The sequence below is a fragment of the Cydia splendana genome, chromosome 13, assembly GCF_910591565.1.
Source record: "Cydia splendana chromosome 13, ilCydSple1.2, whole genome shotgun sequence".
Classification (NCBI taxonomy): domain Eukaryota; kingdom Metazoa; phylum Arthropoda; class Insecta; order Lepidoptera; family Tortricidae; genus Cydia; species Cydia splendana.
Genome location: NC_085972.1, coordinates 9,527,948 through 9,549,433, shown reverse-complemented (window position 1 = coordinate 9,549,433; position 21,486 = coordinate 9,527,948). Strand labels below are relative to the sequence as shown.

The 21,486-nt window shown below is 35.4% G+C and overlaps 1 protein-coding gene across 1 annotated transcript in view; it reads right to left on the bottom strand.

The window, feature by feature from the left end:
- Positions 1-21,214, bottom strand: part of LOC134795996 (uncharacterized) — a 65,177-nt gene extending 43,963 nt beyond the window's left edge. Inside the window, exon 1 of the mRNA XM_063767897.1 lies at positions 20,445-21,214. The gene's annotated coding sequence lies outside the window, so the exon portion shown is untranslated. The remainder of the gene's footprint in view (positions 1-20,444) is intronic.
- Between the last annotated feature and the right edge of the window lie 272 nt (positions 21,215-21,486).

The window sequence follows — 21,486 nt, the reverse complement described above, 5'->3', positions numbered from 1 at the left end:
TATGAAATGTTAGGGTTCTAGATAGGATTAAAGAGAAAAGATATATAATAAAGATCTGATCATCTGCTACGACACGACCTGTTCCTTAAAAACATCATAAAAGGAAAAATAGAGGGAAAGAAAAGAAGAGGAAGATCGCGAATAAATTATTTCAACCAAATAAAAGAAAAGGTTCAGGTCGTGTCATACCAGAAGGTTAAGGAGTTGGCAGAGGACCGGGCGCAGTTCTGTTGGAGATTGCTCCACTGACAAGAGCACAGTTCTTAAATATAAAGAAGAAGAGAAGAGAGGAAAACCATATTTTATGGATTAAACGTTAATCGAATCTATATATGTTGTATAAGGTCGGAAATTTAGCACACGACTTTTCATCTCCGGCAAAAGAGGCAAAGGTAAACCGAAAACAAGATGGAAGGACGTAGTGCTAAAAGATATGATTGAGTACAAAGTATCCGAAAACGACGTCGAGGATAGGGCGAAGTGGAAGCGAAAGACACGGAAATCTGACCCCATCACCATGTGGGATATATATGTAGCTCGGAAGAGAGAGAGAGAGAGTATATATATGGTCAATACGGGTAATTGTGGCTGCGGGATAAGTGTGGCTGGCCTTCACATTGGGGCTTGTTTATAGATTGATTAGTATTTATTGTTCATACATTTGCCACTAAACGCAAGTAGCATGTATGTTAATATCAAACTGGTAAAATCGTAAAAAAAAATATTGCAACATGACAAGTAAGACCTAAGAGTTAAGACCGAACTGAATCTGAGTGAAATTATAACATTTTATAAAATCTTTTGGTGTACCTACCTAAATTCATAATCTAAAAATATTTATAATTTGTCAAGCCATTTCTTCACATTTCCATCAAGTGTAGACTCGAAGGATAATCGTCCCATAAAAAATTTGGATTTCGCGCCTTTTGCTACGTAAGTCCGTCACGTAAGTACGTCAAACTGTATTTCTAAAGGTTGTTCCGACACATTGTGCAAAAGCATGTCTATATTTTAGCGGAAAGCCTCAGATAACGTGAGATCACATTAACTTGACCTATAACGATATCGGAAGCGGATAATGTTCTTTGTGCGTGTGTCTGAATGTATCTTCTTGATCACATAATATAATTCTGTTAACGCATGACTCTTTATTCAATATGAGATCAGGATTCTATTCATAGATTGTTAAATGCGTTTTTTACTAAAGTCTAAGGGTACACTATGTATGTTAAAGTGCTGTAAATAATATATTTACTTATCTTAAAAAACCTTATATATTAGCCTATTTTGATGTACATACTATTGCTAAGTAGATATACCTACTCTCCTTTTTGGAGCATTCGCACATTACAAAATGGAGGAAATCTTTAAAAAAAAGATAAATTGATGGGAACAAATGTTGTTATTATCACCCATAAAAACTAACCGTGCCTAATGATCAAATGTGTTGTTTTGTTTACTATTCCGATGGGCCATTGACTTCGATTGTTTACGCGAATAACACTAGGTATATATTTCAATAGGTACCTATCAATAATCTACATCCAAGTATCGGTAATACTTATTTTCCACAGTAAGAAATGACGATAACCATTTCCACACGAAATCCGTCAATGGGCGTAAATAAATAGCCGTAACGCGCAAAATAAAATACTATCGACAAAAACACGAAAAACCACAATTTTCGGGACAAACAGAATATGTTGGACATGGTTCACTTGTTCGAACCAGTATTGTATGTCGTCATTGTGTTCTGGAGCATTTGTTTCCTTACGAAACGGCAGTTAGGAATATTTATTGGATGAACTTGTGGCGTGGCGACGCTTTTTAGCCAATTGTAGCCATTTTTGTATCGTTTTCCTATACTTCAGTGTGATGTATATCGAACGACGGAGTTCTGATGGTAGTTTCAATTTAGTTATACCCTAACTGCAGTGATTTCAGCTTCTAATGTGAAATTTTATGTTCTGTTACATTACCCATACAATAAAATTGTCTTACCTTTAAAATTATTCAATTTCAATGGAAGACTTGTACTTATACATTATACAGGGTGTCCCTAGCCATTGGACAAAGCCGAAATGTACACATGCATTAGGGTATTTAGAACCAGTATACAAAGTATCATAACAATCGGTTTAGCGGTTACGAAGAAATGAACAAATTACGATTTTTTTACTTTGGGGCAACCTGTATGTGTTAGTACCTTCTTCGACCGTTTAGATTATCTTTTTTATTTATGACATTAATAAGATTCTGACTTTTGACAAATGTCATAATTGCCGCACATTTTCAAACAAATTGTCAAAAGCACTGCCAATGATTAATACAGTATGTTTCTTTTTGTTGTCGATTATTGGAAATAACTTTTGTTTGATAACTTATTTTTTTATATTTTGTTCTAATTAAAAAAATATTACCATTAAAGCATTTCTGAGAAGTAACCCTACGTGGGATTTCAGGGTCAAGAAAATGGCTAAGGTCACCCTGTATATTATACCTATATTTTAAGTTTAGTTAATCATTATCACTTTTTAGCTTTCCAATGTATTGCTGATAGTTAGCTAATAGCTAACTAGTATTGACTAAATATTTCCATAAATGATAAGAACAGAACACGAAAAATGTGCATACTTATTTACTAGGTACTTACCTATTCTTTTTTTAGTTGTTCCTGAGTCATGGGTGTTTTCTATGTACTTAACTATTTATATTTTAAATATAGTTGTCTGAGTCCCCAGAACATAAGCCTTCTTGAGCTTACCTTAGCTGGCTTAGTCAATTTGTGTAAGAATGTCCAATATTTATTTATACGTATTGTCAAGTGTAATAAGTACAAAAAAAAAAAAACAATTTAAGCTTACACAAATTCTTCGTCGTTAACATAAATTATTTCTTAGAATTTAATTAACCATCTTGCAAATGTAGTACCAAAGCCAAAGGGTAGACTTATGCAAATGTCAGAAGGGCCAAAACAACCCTGTATCCAGGATTAAAGGGATGGCATTTCGGTCTGTTTTTAGAATGCCACATGGTGTCCTCGGGTATAAAACAAGGGCTGTTTACAGTGCCCTAAATGGTTGGAATTGTGGCATTTCACTGGCGTAACAGAGTGATGCTAATATCAGTGTTTTCGATAGATCCACCGCCCGCTCGAATTGCAAATGGAATTTTGTTTTCAAATAGATCGGTACGATAGAAATGATACATTTTAAATTGATAGTCATCATTTTACTGACATATTACGTTATAACCATACTGTAAAAGATATAACAAATAACAAATTATATTATTTCAGTTTACTTGTTTTCTAACGTGAATTTAGAATAATACACGCGGTATACTCCCGACACTTCTGTTGTTTTTAATTTATATTTTTTATTACCTATTTTTATCATGTCAAAAATAGTCTTTTAAGACTAGTTTATTCAAGTAAGTAGGTACTAGTATAACACAATAATTATGGTCTCTGCTATAAATTTATCCAAGCATTCCCTGACCCATCTTATCTCGTTGCTGTCTCAGCGGCGCCTAGCCGTTAAGATACTTCTAGCCTTACCCCGCCATAATAAGTACATATCGCTCCCTTAATCTCCTCTCGCTTTCACGTCTTTGTCTTACAAAGCCTCCCCTGGGTTTCTTCCCAGTACTCGGTACATTATCTATGTCAATACTCGGAGCCATTTTTAGAGAGCATTTTGGTTTATCGCTTGTATCCCTCCCGTAAGGACACGTGTGGGAACCATTACAGAGATTTCTAGCCCACAACATATTGTATAATATCGAGCGACACTGAACCATTTTTATTTACAAAGTGGCTTTATAGCTGGCTTTACGGCGACCTTTTAAGCTTGTTTAACGCAATTTATTAGTCGTAAAGGGAAGTTTTCGATGATTAAAATGACGTTACGTTAAAAGAGTTTTTGTATCCAGCAAAGATAATAGCTGCAATAAAATAGAGTTCCGGTTTAAAACTTGAAATGTGAGAGCTAAAACAGTGAAGCTTTGCTCGTAAGCGGTTTAATGTTTAAGCTCTATACTTTTTTAGTCTTACGCGTCAAGGATTACAATTAATGTTCGCTAGAATAGAAGGACTTTAGCTGGAGACTCGACCACGTACCCTCATAATCATTAAGAATAGTTTTAATCGCGCTAGTGCTTTATGGGACTACGCTATTATAGTCTATTTTTCTTAAGATTTCTCAGAAGAAATCAAGAAATCTAACAAAAAAATTGTTCTATTCCATATAATTACTTCACTATTGACATATGTTGGCATAAAAACCTTTAAAAATCGTCAATACACCATGATATGTCCGAAATAAACTTCAAACAAATGACATTTAAAAAAAAAAACACTTTAATCCGACCAAACAATAAGTATAGCTCTTAGACAACATTATTTTACAGCATAAAATATTAATTTTTTCTAATTTAACCTTAAGTAGACTAAGAGAAAAATAATAGGTTAGTCCAAATAACCACATTTTAATGAAATTCAAAGAGCTACAAAAACCGACGCCGTAGTAATACCTACCCCGATAAATATTACTGGCAGTGGCCACTGCAGACTGCTACGTACTACCAAGTACTACGAACTTAATCCTATCTAAGTCTGTACAAAGTAAGTGCTTCTAATGTGGACACTATTTCACCTAGATAATTGCTTGGCGAGCGAATAGCCCCACAGATTAAGAAACAGTTGACAACATTGCAGAATCGATGGGTTTGTTCGAAATGTTTTTTTTTCTTGAACATTTTAGTAAAAGCAAAGTTTTTAAATAAAAATTAATTATATCTCATAAATCTCGTGTAACTACGAAATTGCTATTTGTACTGAATTATTTTGCGAACAAATTACAAGCGAAATTGAATTAAAATTCTAAGCATTGCAAACTAAATTCATCAAAAAGTAATTATTGTAATTAAACTAGACTGAGAGCGATTGTGTAAACTCGTCAAAACTGCTGGCAAACAACTATAACATCGCAAGTAACCTGGTCATGAATTCACTAGCTAAGGTATTATACCTAACTATTATAATAGTCTCTCGAGATATATTTGAAATTCTGATCCGTCATTTGGAAACAAAACGAGAACATTTTGCATGAAGCTATCACGAGAATATCTTCTCAGCAGCGTCAATATCCGAGAGGAGTGCTTACGTAGAAATGCAATATCGACGCGTGCCGACATACTACCTACGTTATATTTAACTTTTAAGCTGTGAAAAACTAAGTAGTCAGTTTTCGGTTTTTTTCGTGCTTCGTTTCGGTGCTTGTTGCCAAACGCGTTAGTTTCAATTTGGATAATAAGTAAGTTTCATAGTATTTTAAACTACTTCTTGTACATAACATTTTATGTTGTACCTAGTTATACTAAGCAGTTCAAAATCATAAGATTCGCACAGCGTTTTCATTCCAGACGTTATTCGTTTTTTAATTTAACTTTAAAGAAAATTTAATTGAATTCTAAATCCAGTGAGATAAGCGAAATTAATTCAGAAACAGCAGGAGGGTTAAAATTGTTTGAATAGAAAATCAAAACACCAAACAAAAGACGTGATCCCCTATAAATTAATGTAGCGTCAAATAAAAATCAATACCGTGTAATTGCACAGTTGGGGGATTAACATTGTGTTTAAAATTCAAATAAAAGATTTTACTCCCGGCCTCCTCAATTGGGCGCAGTGATGGTAAAGGGTGTTCATTCACAGGGGCCTACGGTCAGTTGATCGATAAGCCCCTTTGGATGCAACTTTTTAATTAATAAGGCGATTCGCCCCGTGGCTATGGCGTATTTTAACAGGCCGTTTATAATAATGTATGCATTGTATAGGATAATGACTGTTTTATTGAAACGTAAAAGGGTATATTTGTATATGAAAGGTAAGGGGTTACATGTATCGTTATTATAATATAAATTTTTTTCTTATATAAAAGGAGAAAAACTTTTTTTTATTATTATTTACCTACGATTGACATAGTGACTTTCGGAAAAAGTATAATCACAATATAACAGAAAATAAACCTCTATTTATGAAAATCTTGAAAACCAGAGCATTCTAAATTTCTACTCTTTTTCATATTGCCAGCTGTAGGCATCGAAAACGTTATAACTATTTTAGCCGCCATGATAAATATAAACACTAGACTTATAAACCGGTGAAACTAACCGGGAATGATTCAAAACTGTTAAATATAAACACTGTGTAAGATTAAAACACCTTTCTTTCACATTGTTACATTATTAATTCAATCACATTCGGAAATCGTAAAAGTCTACATTTTTTTTTTAAACGCACCGTGCACGAAGCATAACAGCGTATTCTGCCGGCCGGCTATAAAGACCACCCAACGTTTTAATTATGGAGTAAATAGAAGGGGCCTTTTAAAAAACTGTAACCAACATGTGGTGACGGTGGGGAATTAAAAGATGCCCCCTCGGCGAACAACCATAAATTATTTTTTGGGCGATCACTGTACAAATTGTATGTAAGTTTAACAAAAGACGATGTTTTGGATGATTTAGGATTTCTATTAACGCGAACCCGCAGAGGGGTCATTTATTAGCAAAGTTCGTGCCACCATGTTAGAAAAGCTTGCTTTTCATGTTTTAATATAATTTCACTGACTACATGCAACTGTTACATTATGTAAAAACGTCAATGAATATTCAGTTTGTGTAAAACTGCATATTGTTTAAGCTTAAGCACCATTAATAATCGTTGCCTACTTTAGGGAGCTACTCCACCAGAGAGGCAAGGCGCAGATTAAATAATATTTTTTCAAGAAATTGATATTTTATCGCCCCTATCATAAGATTTATCGCTCTACCTTATCTAGCTTATTGGGGAAACAACTGTGAATTGAGATTTGAGTTTTAACTTATAAAAAAAACAGTTTTGTTTTTTTATACGACTTATTATATTTCAAAATGTCAAGCATCTCAATTCAATTGTACGAGTAGTTAGATATGTTTTATTTATTGTTGTACTTCTAACATCGTAATTTTTGAACGGATTTTCATATTTTTTTGTCTTTATAAAACAGTTTTACGTCATGTCAAGTACAGTATAGAAGCAGTTCTATATCAATGAAGACCAAAATGGAACTTGCCAATGACGTATTTTACGTCTTTAGGCTAATTGTAATTATTATGAGATGCACTATAGTCGTAAATAAATATAAATGACATTCAAAACTGTTTCAAGACGATTTTTTTAAGTCTGTGTGTATGTTTTATAACTTCTCAAGTTTATTTACACTTATTCCTAAAATATATTTTCACGGTTGAACGAGCACATCAAGTACAAATTTTACTATTCAATATAAGGGACCCCTAACAAAACCCATCCAACAGAAAACGAGCAGACTTGGAGGACTCAAGAGACCTTGCAGGCCCGTTTTTGACGCACATGTCGTCCATTTCACATAAAGCCATTCTGACAATAATAACATCTGTATGCAAATCTCGACGGACTCAGTACCGTTTCAAGCGATTTAATTGCCATGTGGATGGGTTATCGCACTCGTTACCAGGGGAATTATATCTTTATTAATAACCCCGGTGTAGGATACTGGTAATTTTATTACTTAGTTGATTACCCGGCGTTGGAACGGTTTCGCTAAAATCAAATTTATTTTTGCTTTATAGGTAAGTGGGTGATGTGTATTATTATTTATTAAATCATCTTCATCATCTTCGTATTAGCGTTCCGGCTTTTTGCCCCGGCTCCTGGGAGCTAAGTGCTCGCTCGGCAACTAATCCCAAGATTTGGCGTTGGCACAATTCTTACGAAACTGATTGTCATCAAATCTTCCCCGGGGGGAAACTGGGCATGTATGTAGGTACCTATATAACAATATAAATTTGAATATATTATCATAATTTGATTAGTTATACAATTTTTGTTCAAATGTGTATTGTCTGTGTGTGCTTATGTTATGAGCACTTAAGGCAGAAATAACAATCATTTAATGTATAAAAGCCTCTTTCAAATAGCTAAAATCTTTTAATATAGCTTACACATTTTTATACATAAAGTTTCTTCTTAGAAATAAATCAAACAAGTTATCTAATAAAAGTATTTCATCCAATAAATGGCACCGTTTTTTTTTTGATACATATGATCAGATCTTTTTCGTAACCAATAAAGTGTGACGTAAACTCTGTCGGTCTAGCATAGGTTGCGTTCTCAAGCGCGACTCCAAGTATAGACTCACGTGCGAGAACGCAACTTATGCTAGACCGCCTGGTAACGTAAATGGAAGTAGAATTATATTAGCGGGTAAAGGTATGTTCGAGAATTCCCCCGTATGACGCCTTTACCCCTCGGTCCCTCTGATTAAACAGGGAGTGCTAATTACACGCATACATTGTATGTGATTTCAATCGCTTGTTTCCGATTAAAAAGTTAGTACCTTTGGATATCTGCGTGAAATGTTCTTTTTTTTTATGAAATAGGAGGCAAACGAGCAGACGGATCACCTGGTGGTAAGCGATTACCGCCGCCCACGGACACCCGCAACACCAGAAGAGTTGCAAGCGCGTTGCCGGCCTTTAAGATGGGAGTAAGCTCTTTACTTGAAGGTTTGAAGGTCGTATCGGTCCGGAAATGCCGCAGGCGACAGTTCATTCCACAGTTTGGCTGTGCGAGGCAGGAAGTTCTCAGACAAAATAAAATTGGAACGTATTAACTTAATAGACTATAAAATTTTAAGAGTTTAAAACGTACACGAGATATAGGTAGTTTCTATAGGTACAGTAACAAGAAATAAGATCTGCAATGGGTATTTGAGACAGTTTAAATATGTGATTCTATTTGAGTTTAAAAAGGAATCATACTACTACCATTAAACCATTAACCAGCCAATCAAACCAATTAGACCATTGTAACCTTATTACTGCGAATAATCCATTTGTATTTGTATTTGCATGAATGCAGGATAAAAAAATCACATATCACGAACCTCAAACTCAGTGTCAATTTGAACCTGGAACCAAATCCGAAAGTGTCATTTAAAAAGACTGCGGCAGCGCTTCCGTTTTAATTCATACCTTTTCTCGCAAAAACTCACGAAACTCGCAACTACTGTAAAACATAACGGGAGACATGCATATTGCCCTAACGTTCTCCGTGTGCTACCTGAATTCAATTTCGACTTTACAGATTTATGTGTAGCCATAAAAATGCTTGAAGCAGATGCTGGTATGCTTTGTTTTTAATACGTCAGTTTCGCTACGATCTCGGAGAAGCTAGTTATTTACATGAATGGTCACTATAGTGAACGTTTATGTAACCTAAGCCACGTAGGTACCGAATAGCAAAGACATATGTAACTTCGTATAAGACGAATAAAGTCTAAGGAAAAAACGTGCCTCGGAATTCAAGTAAAAGTCATTCTCGAATAGATGCCGCACACACCTTTAGCCTATCCTCGGCTAGATGGCGTGGCGACACCGTTTCATATTTAACAATTTTAACACATAGATATCAGTGAATGAACATGGATCAAAATGATATAAAAATAATAAAATCATTTATCCATATATATACATTTTTTGATAACTTTATACGTTTTCATTTTGAGTTTTAGTCGTGTGTCAATAGATGGCAGTAAATTTACAGTGACTACTAAATTTACAATGACAGGACCCCTCTATACTATCTATTCTTTTTGCGAATAGTTAGGTAAAGTATATTTTTATTTGTAAGCCTAAGATAGCTTCTATAATTATGTTATGCTGGATATGAAGATAGTTTAGATTTTAATGAGTATTTAATATAATATTTATTTATTTATTATAGTATTTAATAACACGCAAATAACGTTCCTTTTGCTTCACCATTGATGGAATAAAATTGTGACAATTAAGTGAAAAGCTTTTTAAGAAGCTATAAATAAATTATTCTATGAAAGTATAAGGTCAAAATATATGTTTTATAAGAAAACATTATGGGACCTCTTTATCTCAACAGAATGACAGGTTGGAGATACCTATAGCTACCATAAGCGGGCATTTAGGGAAAAAGCAAGTCACAAGTTGGCTACGTCACAGTTGTTGCTAAAGAGGCTCTCTGTTCGAACGTTCGCATTAGATTCGGCTACGTGTTGTGCTTGCATTATACATGTCCTTTTTGTGTTTAACCGATTACTAAATAATATTATTAATATGATTAAATCCTATCACTCTGTTTAGAAGTTTAACAGCTCATATTTTTCAAGTTAAAATGCCACTGACACAATTTCGAATTTGATAAAGTTTTCACAAACTTGCGTGAACACGGTTCCAACAAAACACATTTACAAACAAGGACAGCCGTCTTTGGCGGCTCAATTCAATTTCCTGGGCGTTTGGTAGCGAGTGCCACGACAATGTCTCAGCACCGGGACTGTCGCGGTTAATGGATACAATAATGCGCCTTCTGTAGATGTAACTGAATTTCAAATACAACATTTTATAACTAGGAAGTTTTTTTCTTCACATTAAAATTTCTGACTGTATTCAGATGATACATTTACATAAGGTGTTTTTTACAATAAAAATATTGTTTTCTTAAAAATAAGAAGTCCAACTTTAGGGTTTAAACTTGTGACGGTTATTAGAATTTTACGATTATTGTATTCCTATTTGTACAATAAAATATAGTATCCAATTTGTTGCTGGATAAGCAAATAAAATTCACTCTTTATGGATATCGGGTCATATTTCCTAGCATTTTATTGGATATACAATGAAAGGTCAGTTCTAGACGGAACATAGAAACAAAGTAGACGTCATTATCCAGAGTACAAGTCAAGGAGAAGTTACCTATAATGTAACTTCTCCGTGACTTATCGCTTTTTCGGTTATGGTTTATCCTAATAATATTCACCTGAAACTTCCCGTTGCGCTTCAATAACACGTTCCCAAACTGTATTTTTAAGCACATTTTTATGGTACAATTCAATTTCTTTAGCTTTTGCTCGCGACGTAACAATGTCCCGCATTACCCACCACGAGGCAACGCGACGCTACTTGCTTGGAGATACTGCTATTTTCATAATGTTCCTTGCACGTGAATGCGATATTATTCCCATAATGTTTCTAGTATACCTGTACTAAATTTCTTTTCCCAGATTTATGTCCGGCCGTAAATATTCACTGCATTTCTTGGTTTCGTTTTAAATAGAATAAGGTCAGGTGGGGTAAGAGAAACATACTTTATTTTATTCGGGGCAAAATAAACTGTATGAGCAAAGTCCTTCTACGTAAGAACTATTAAGTTAATTAAATTTATACATTTTAAGTAAGTATTATTTTTATTTGTAGTATTATCATTTAATTTAGTTTTGAATATCTTTCAGTCATCTCTAACAGTTTTTTTTCCTACAAGTATTTCTCCTGCCTCATAGTTTCTCTTAGCCCTCCCTCACCTTACTTATTTTTAACCACAACCTCATCTTATCTCTCATTATAGTCTGCAAGGCAACGATGTTAGATGTATTAACGTTATACGGTTTTTTTCTTACCAGTTTATTAGTTTATTTTGGATAATGGCTTCATTTTACTAAAATGAGTAGATAAGTATATGGACGTGTTTTTTAGTTTTTTTAGTTAGAACATCTTCAAAAACAAACTAATTAGTCATAGAGGCTTATTCTGACTGTAATAACAAGTTATGAATTTTATCCGGATTTTTTATAAGATCATTCAGCTATCAAAAGTGGTTGCTGAATGAAGAAACAGAATCAACCTCATATTTTTATTAAAGGTCATACACCTATATACAGGGTGATTCATGAGACGTGAGCAGGACTAATCCTGCACACTCAGTAACTGATAATTGATCGATCACCGTCGTATTTACGTGAAAAAGCCAGATTTTTTCCTATTTTTTTACTTTTTGGTGAGGGCAAATTTAATCCTCTACAATCATGGTCACCCTACAAGACCTAATTAATAAGCATAAAACCTCTTTAATTTTTGATTACGAAGAAAATAAACTGTCAAACTTGAGTGAGATACGAGTTTTCAAAAGTAACCAGACCGCGATGACAGTGGTGACATTCAATTTGACACAGAATATCGGTAGTTTAGTATTCTAATTTTAGGGTGACCACGCATGACGTAAATAAATTAATAACTTTTTTTTTAACACGACTAGAAAATTAACGTTAACCTCACTAATACTGATACGAAAGTGTTGCTTATAATCTACGAAATGCGCAGTATTAGTCCTGCTCACGTCTCCTGAATCACCCTGTATTGATGTCCAATATTTGCTACCTCTATGTACACAGCGCTAGTAAAATAAATAGGGAGATATCTACATACGTAAAAATATAAATGAATCATGCGGAAACCAATACGTTTTGTATACAAATACAGATATTGATATTCCGCAGCCCGTTGCCGCAAACGGTTTGAATTGTAGCATTTATTGTGTACCAGTTTTCAGTTACTGTTATCATAACAAAGACCTAAAAGTATATACATAAATTGGCTTTTATATTCTTGTCAAATAAAATAATACAGATCAATATAGGCCATATTCCAACCGAACCATTCAAAGCGAAATCAATTAAAATCCAATAAGTGAAAACTATAGAAGCCTGAACAGAAACGTAGAAACATGGTGTGTAGAAATAGAATGAATGCGTATAATATAAATGAATAAAATGTAAATACAGGTACAATACAAAATTAAACTAACTAAAAACTAAAATATAACCTATACATAAATTAGATTTTCATATATTTACTTACTTACAAACTCCAAGAGAGAGGAATAATTCCATTACTTTTAAGGTAGCTTTAAAATTTCAAACTAAGAAAAGCTTGTACAGTCAACAACAGAGCTATGAATACAGGCAAAGTGTCAAAAATATGTATAAAGTACTTTATTGCCTATACATTAAGGTCGTGTATACATATTTTTGGCACTTTGCTTGTATTCATAGCTCTGTTGTTGACTGTACTATAAAGGAACGATAAAATATACTTAAATAGATAAATAAATACCCCTAATCACGATTCGAAGCCAGGACCGACTAAGAATGGAGGCCGTCCAAAAAACATATAACTAAACTCACCTAAACATACAGATCGTAGAAGGTAACATATTCGCTGTAACCTTCAATATCATGCTTGGAAGAAGGGTCAACGGCATCAATGTGTCAGGAGAAGGTTCAAAGAGGTTTCCGTCGTGTCCTCACAAATCTTACGGAACATTGGCCATAACTTAGCTTGCCAAGTCGTAGAGCCAACAGACTTTTGTGCCAGGTGAATCGATCGGTTGTACTCTATATTTTGCGTCGATGCGGTCAGTTTTTAGCTTGTTTTTCTGCTAACATGGAGGCCAATACGAACGTACATTTTGTCAATTTCCATAGTAAAATGAATGGTATCGTTGGAAATGGACTGTCACCTTTACGCTCGTAAATGTATTTGCGGTAGCGAGACGCATGAGCGAATGATAAAAAAATTACATTATTTAGATATCACGATGTACATTTGAATTGCCCTGCTGGTCTTGGGGTATAATATTAGATAATGGATTATTTGTCAATATGTACCTATTGTTCAATTTTCATATTAAATACTTTATACTAATAACGTCGGTACTGTAGGTAATTACGACTAGGTAATATGAGCACGGAGCATCATAACCCCAGCGTTACTCTATTTATTTAGTTTCACCAGCCTAAAGTAGCGTTAGTAGCAGTAAAAGTTGTTCTCACTATTATTAACAATTAATGGTAGTAGTAGGTAGTAGAAAATACACGATTAACAATTATAATTACGAAACCTAATAAGGTAATAACCATGTTAAGGAAAGCATGTGAAAACATGGTTATTTTATGTAGGTAGGTTCATTGAAATATTTTAAAATATTTTTTTCTTATATTTTTTGGCTTACCGTATTCAAGTCAATACCGTCAAATAATTCGCGCTAATTAAAAATGTAACTATCCTAAAAAAAACTATAATCCAACCAAAACACAAAGAGCATTTAGGCCCCGCATACGTGTCGGTGTTTGCGAAACCGGCGATACTGCGATCGACTGGCCTCATTGTTTGACGCGCGGCATTGTGGGGGAAATGTCATAGCCCGTGTAGCTTGTACTCGCTTTGTTTATCCACGGGTTTTTATGGAAGTATGTGTGAAAGGCTTATTTTGTAGGCCTGTAGTTGTAGGCTACGTTGGGCTTTCCTGCTTTCCTTTTACCTTTATAAAATGATTGACGCGCCGCCGTTTTTGACACGGTAAATGTTATATTTAAAACTTTCGCGTTTTGAACACGTATTAACTCACATTTATGGACTATTGACAATAATTAACATTATGTGTAGTGGGTGGTTTGAAACTGTGATGTCTACCCTAAACTTTTTCATAAACTTTTCGTCGGGTACCTAAATAGCCCAAATCTCTGTTTTGACATTTTGCTGGGACATCGGTTAGCCGCGACCACGACCAGTGAAACCTGTGTCGATCAGTCGGTAAATAAAGGTAATAAAATAAATTTGCGATAGACCCGTCTATAAATGCGAATTAATATGGTAAATGTTAATTAGTATTTATTTGGAATGAAAATTGCAACAGCAGATCTGTTGTACAGTTTTTAGTAGTTTAATATCCTTCTTCATCTTCTTCCTCGCGTTATCCCGGTATTTTGCCACGGCTCATAAGAGCCTGGGGGTCCGCTTGACAACTAATCCCATGATTTGACGTAGGCACTAGTTATTACGAAAGCGACTACCATCTGACCTTCCAACCCAGAGGGGAAACTAGACCTTATTGGGATTAGTCCGGTTTCCTCACGATATTTTTCTTCGCCGAAAAGCGACTGGTAAATATCAAATGATATTTCGTACTTTGGTACGAGCCGGGGCTTGAACCTGCGACCTCCGGATTGAAAGTCGCACATGCTATAGTGCCACCAGCGCCTAGTGGTTTATTATCCTACTGTGGTAATTCAACTTATTAAGCTTTATGATCATTATATCATAAACTTAGGTACTCTTTTGTACATATTCTCAATATTAATATGAGTACATTTAAACTTAGCCCGACTTAGTAGCTTTTCAGGCACTGTTTGTTGCGCAATCGATCGCCATCAGGCCCCAATTTCACCACGGTGACAGGTGCGACAATTGTAAAATCACTGTTACTGACGTCACAGGCATCCATGGGCTACGGTTACCACTTACCATCGGGCGGGCCGTATTCCTGTTTGCCATCATCATTGTATTATTTAAAAAAACTTTATTATATCGGAAAAAAACAGATATTTCTTTTGCGAAGTTTCTGACAATTGTCAAGATTTAGAAGAATTGTAGGTAATTCTTGACAGGTAATGAGGTATATGTCGGAATTTCGTGACAATTGTAGTTGTTTCTTGTGACAATTGTCATAAACTTAGCAAGAGAAATATCTGTTTATTTCCGATATAATAAAGTTTTTTTAAATAAAACAATGATGGTGGCAAACAGGAATACGGCCCGCCCGATGCTAAGCGGTAACCGTAGTCCATGGATGCCTGTGACGTCAGCAACAGTGATGTTTTACAATTGTCGCACCTGTCACCGTGGTGAAATTGGAGCCAGAAAAACTCTCAGCTGTACTAATATAATACATGCACAGGATACTTACAAGTACAGGGTACTTTGAATAATATAAGTAGAAGACTCACTTTTCGATTTATACATGAAAATTGTGAAAATGAATATACATATAACACAACTAGTTTCTAATTAATTATGCTCGAGCATAATGGAATACTTGTCCAACTACCCGTAATATTCTCCCACATACGTAGAAAAACTTTACCTTTGCACGTCTATACCCGGCCCAAGTTGGCAGCATAATGGGAACGTAGCCAGGTAATTTTGCACCGTTACTAGTTTTGTTACTGCCGATATATGGTTACTAATTGCGCATATACTCGTACCTACCAAGGATACGGGTTATGCACGGTAGTAGCGTTTGGCGTAGTCCAGGCCTACTCATAATTGAGCCACTGATTTCTTTATTGAAGAAAAGAGAATACAATCGTACAAAAGGCGGACTTAATGCTATAAGGCATTCTCTACCAGTCAATCTTCGGGCAAAGCAGAGAATTTGTGGAAGAACAAATTGTAACATACTGATACCAGTTTGATTTTAATGCCAGTGCGTCGCGAAACTGTGCTGCTCTGTAGAATGTGGAGATGTAAAGACGTCTTCTGTTGTCAATACGAAGAAGGGCGCAATTGACATGAAGTTGAAATCGAGAAAATAAATATTGAAACTTCAATACTACAACTTCTGCCGTAACCGTATTAAAACGGCATTGAAACATTTATGTTCAAATATTAAAAATATTGTCCAAAACTTAATACTTAATTATTTGCCTTTTCATTTTAGTAAAAAAAAGGAACGTAGTAGTTTTTATGTTTTCTACTATTTATGTCAGCAAACGAGCGGATGAACCGCCTGATGGAAAGCGGTCACCGTCGCCCATGGACATAAGCAACATCGGAGGAGCCACTTAAGAGTATCCGACCCTTGAGATCCCTGAATACCCGCTTCTTGAAGAACCTCATGTCGCAGCGCAAAGAAATTCTTCAGAAGGTAACTCATACCACACTCTACACGTAGTCCTAAAAATATAGTAAAGAAATCTTCTTAAAAGAACTAAATGTTTTGAAAGGATTGGCTAAGTGGTTACGAAACCTTATGACGTACGAGCGTTCATAGACTACGGTAACTGCCGTGGTATAAAATAGAAAGTTTAGGAAGTAGTGAAGTACATATATGTATTATAATATACATCTCATAAGTAGCATGACAAAAACGAACGTTTCCGAGAAAGCACGATATAAAATAATTATACACTACATCTGTACTTGGCTGTGACATAATTATTTGATTCATCGGTAGTTGATAAGAATTATGTTGGCATCTGCAGCGGTGTCATCTATGTCGCGTTTTTATCACCTGTCATGTCATGCGTCACTTTCGCACTTACATACTTGTTAGAACGTGACAGGCATGGTGACAAATGATAAAGAGCCGGCTATCTTAGCCCTTCTGGATTCATTAATGAAAAACTAGGAGACCGAATTTGATTAACAGTATTTAAGATTTCAATTTTTTTTATATACGAACTTGTCGTTCGCTCACGCTGCTTGGTGTGCGCGAAATACAATCAAAATGGTGCCATTAGGCGTCTCGTTCGCACTCATTGATGCGCATGAGATGCCTAATAATATGAATAGGTAAGTAATTGTTAAACGAGAATCGACCCCCAGTAAGAAACAGTAAGACGCACTGATAATCAGAGTGACTTGGTATTCATTTTCCATCAGATTGATATAAACAGAGTGCAGTTTTTTTAGTAAAATTAACATAACTTTAAACGTGATTTTTTGGAATTTCATTAGGTGTTGGAAAAGAGTTAAGTATATAAAAACTTTGTTTTTTTATAGCAGAAATCTGTAATTAAAGTTTTTCATTAATGTGAAAATATTAAGTGATTAACGGCGCAATTGGGGAAATCATTTAGAGATTCACTAGACATGAAATAGTAAAGATATATGACGTTCCACAGAAAAAGGTACCTTATGGCGGAGGGCGCTTACGCTATTATTAACGCCGCTCCAATATTCAGCCGGGGCAATGGTACCTTTTGCCGTGGAACGTCACATATCATTATATCTAGTGAATCTCTAAATCATTTCCCGAATCGCGCCGTAAGTTGCTATAGCTGGATCTGAAGCTCATTTGTTAAAATCATCTTGCTCCGGTGACGCCCAAGTTGCGGGTTCGAATCCCGCTCGGGTCACATGGTTTTTCGACACGCTCACTTTAAAAAAACAACAAAAAAACAAAAAAAAAACTTCAATGAAATGTGTAATTGTCAAACAGTTTAAATACGCGTTCAGACGCGCAAACGTGATGTAAATTGGTTGCCGCTACACGCAGAATATCATTGTCGGTTTAATTTTATTAAGTGAATGTCATACAAATACCTATTACTACCTATTTTTACCTCAATCTGTACCTACTCGTACATGCCAGTATTGCTTAAAACAATTTTGACAATTATACAGGCTGTCCCATAAGTGACACGTCACAGTGACACTAGAGGTAGACCAGGCCAAGAGGACCCAAACCAACTTAACATGACCACAGTAAAAGTGGCACGGTTTTCGAGTTATTGCCAAATTAAGGTTTTTTATGAATTTTGACCGTTTTTAACATTGTATAAACAATGTAAAATGCAAAAAAATACTGGTTTAATCTTGAATTAAATTCACAGCGAAACATTAATTTCGAGTTTAACCACCTGTCGTGAAAAAAAAATACTAGTAAAGTAATCGGCCGACTGGAACCAGTGGCATGGCCTAACGTTCCTAACGGACCTAAACCCATTAGATTTTTTTATTGGGGATATTAAAAAGATACATTTATTTATTAATGAATTGATTAAACTTCAACCTGCAGTATATTATTTTCTTTGAACCTTTATCAACTCAATGATATCCTTAAAAAGGGAGATAACCATTTTCCATCTCTTTTTATTTCTGTATCCAGAGTTACATAAATCTTAACATAAATCGTTATTTTTACTAAGTAGCAACGGACTGCAGATTTCCTAGTTTTAACTTATTTTTTATGAGGCTTTCGAAAGATGATAATAATTCCTATTTTATTACAGAAAGGTACATGTGTCATACCATTTTTGAATCTGCATAACATGCTAAATAGTTTGACGTTATTTTCTTATTACTTTACTAGTATTTTTTTTTCACGACAGGTGGTTAAACTCGAAATTAATGTTTCGCTGTGAATTTAATTCAAGATTAAACCAGTACTTTTTCGCATTTTACATTGTTTATCGATAAAATACCTATTCTGTTATCTTAATTAACTATTCATGATGCGGTTCACATAAAAAAACTAACTTCAAGACCTTTCCGAGTGCACACTGGCACTAACAATGTTAAAAACGGTCAAAATTCATAAAAAACCTTAATTTGGCAATAACTCGAAAACCTTATAAATATAAATTAAGTTGGTTTGGGTCCTCTTGGCCTGGTCTACCTCTAGTGTCACTGTGACGTGCCACTTATGGGACACCCTGTATATATTGATAAGCCATTAGTACTTTTACAGTAAGTGCCACCTTAAGGATGACTCACGCTAGAGACTGGGCCGGAGCCGGGCCGGAGCTTCCGGCAAAGCACCACGAGATCACCGATCAGCCGTCATAGAAAATAACATGTCGAACGCTCGGCTCGAGCCCGGCCCGGTCTAGTATGAGTCATCCTTTAGAAACAAGACCATGGTACAAGTTGTCAAAATAGGGAGCTGTTTTTCACACAGTGAGAGGGCCTTAAGTTTGAAAGTATTTGATTAATTTTCTGGCTCGACTTCCTAAAGTTTTTCGAGTTTATTCGTGTGAATCATTAATTTTAAACCTTTTTAAATATCAGTTTAATAATGATTATTAAACTAACGCATCATTTTATCATCAATTATCATCAGCGTTATCATCTTCATCGTATACTCATGTATGTATTATACTGCTATTACACATGCCTCTTCGCATTGTATATTGTGACTTGAGTCATAATCCTTACGATAGCCTTTGCGAGTTTGGGACTTTTTATTTTCTTTAAAGGTCTATGTAGTAAGGATCTAACGGCCCGATTCGAACTTTAAGATACGTCAATTAATAGATCTAGAAACGATATGGATTAGATATGTCAGTATCAAATATGACGCGTCTTCAAACGAAAACGTCAATTTTGGTCGAGCAGTCAGTATCCTTGTGATATTTTCTTTCACCGAAAAGCAACTGCTAAGTACCTACATATACCTAATAAGTGTAAACCCCAAGAAATTAATTACTACTACTACTACTACTTGTACTAACCGGGGTTTAAATCTCCAACCTCCTGATTGGACGCCGATATACATACGAGTATATATATGTGTCTATATCTATAATTAAATGAACTACATATTTTAAAAGTGCTGTAGGTAGATTTATTTTAGGTACTTAAGTAAAGTTTTAAAAAAGTTTGGGAACCATCAAAAAGCTGTAGCTACTAAAATAGGTTATAATTTCCTGTTACATTATTTATTTATTTTGTTGACCAAATCTAACAAAATAAATGTAAAATACTACTTATTAATACATGTAGATTGATTTTCTACCCTTGATGTACAGTCACCTGCAATAATAGGTTACTCTTCGAAGGCCGCAAAAATATCTGACACGATCTTATTTGTAGAGCCATAAGAGCGTGTCACATATTTTTGCGGCCTTCGAAGAGTAACATATTATTGCAGGTGACTGTACATCAAAGGGACCTATTTGTAACCTGTAATTTGAAACATACGTACTTCAACAGAAAGCAATTACAACATATTAATGTATTAAAGCGAGCTGTAATAAATTAGTTACCTCACAGTCGGAACTGGATTAGCGCAAACAGAAATTCCATGTTGGCACTCGCAATTCAATCGTCTGTTATTAATTACGGCCACTGACACAAGCAAACGTCACATGGATTACAACATGCCAGATATTCGTTCATTAAACACACCGCGGTTCTACAAGTACATCCCGCTCAGAGCCGACAGTCATTTGTATCATTAATACATCAATGTTCAAAAATTAAGTCTACAAAACTGTCTGTTCCGTGAACAAAGGACGTCATCTTTTAGCGTACCGTCTACGCTTTTTATGAGTGACATTCACAAAGCGTCTCTTTTATTCACATCTAACAAAAAATAACAAAACGCCACGAATCGTCGCCGGCGCTATTGTCCGATAGCGTAGGCGGAACACAATGTGCGATCGTCTGCTACGGCGTAGCGCGTCTCGGTGCCGCTACGGGCGGCTCGCTACTGGCGGGGGCTACAACGGCCCGGACCGTCCGCGCACACAGCCGCATCGAGCTCGCGAGCTCGTCTGTACGCCCCGACTCACTCACACATGTACACTTATTACAACAACTCGCGAGAGCAAGCGGGAAAGTAGCATTTTTGGACCCGTAAATGATGTACACACTAAGGGTGATTTACTCACACACACGCCACTCCAAAGCACAAGTTTGTTCATGCCCATACACATAGAAGCGATTTAAACTTGTAATCCCTAACGATGATTTGAATTTAAGGGATTTTGTTTACCCTAGAACTTTCCGTATTCCATCGGTTAATACGAAACGTGTACCTACTTGCAGATTATCGGGCGACGCAGCCTTAATTTTCGTGTCCGCGCGATGATATATAAATAAAGAAATATTTTTATTTACATTATAGACAATATTACTTTCAAGGAATCTCATTCAATTAGACTACCCTGCCGATTTTTCCTGACAGAAGTATTATTACCAAGGTGAAGTTCTTCGTTGATTGGTGTATAGTAAGGCGTGGGATTATCCAGGCTCCATCAACAATATTGCTGGCTTATACAATATCAGCAGGGCGCTAATAGCACT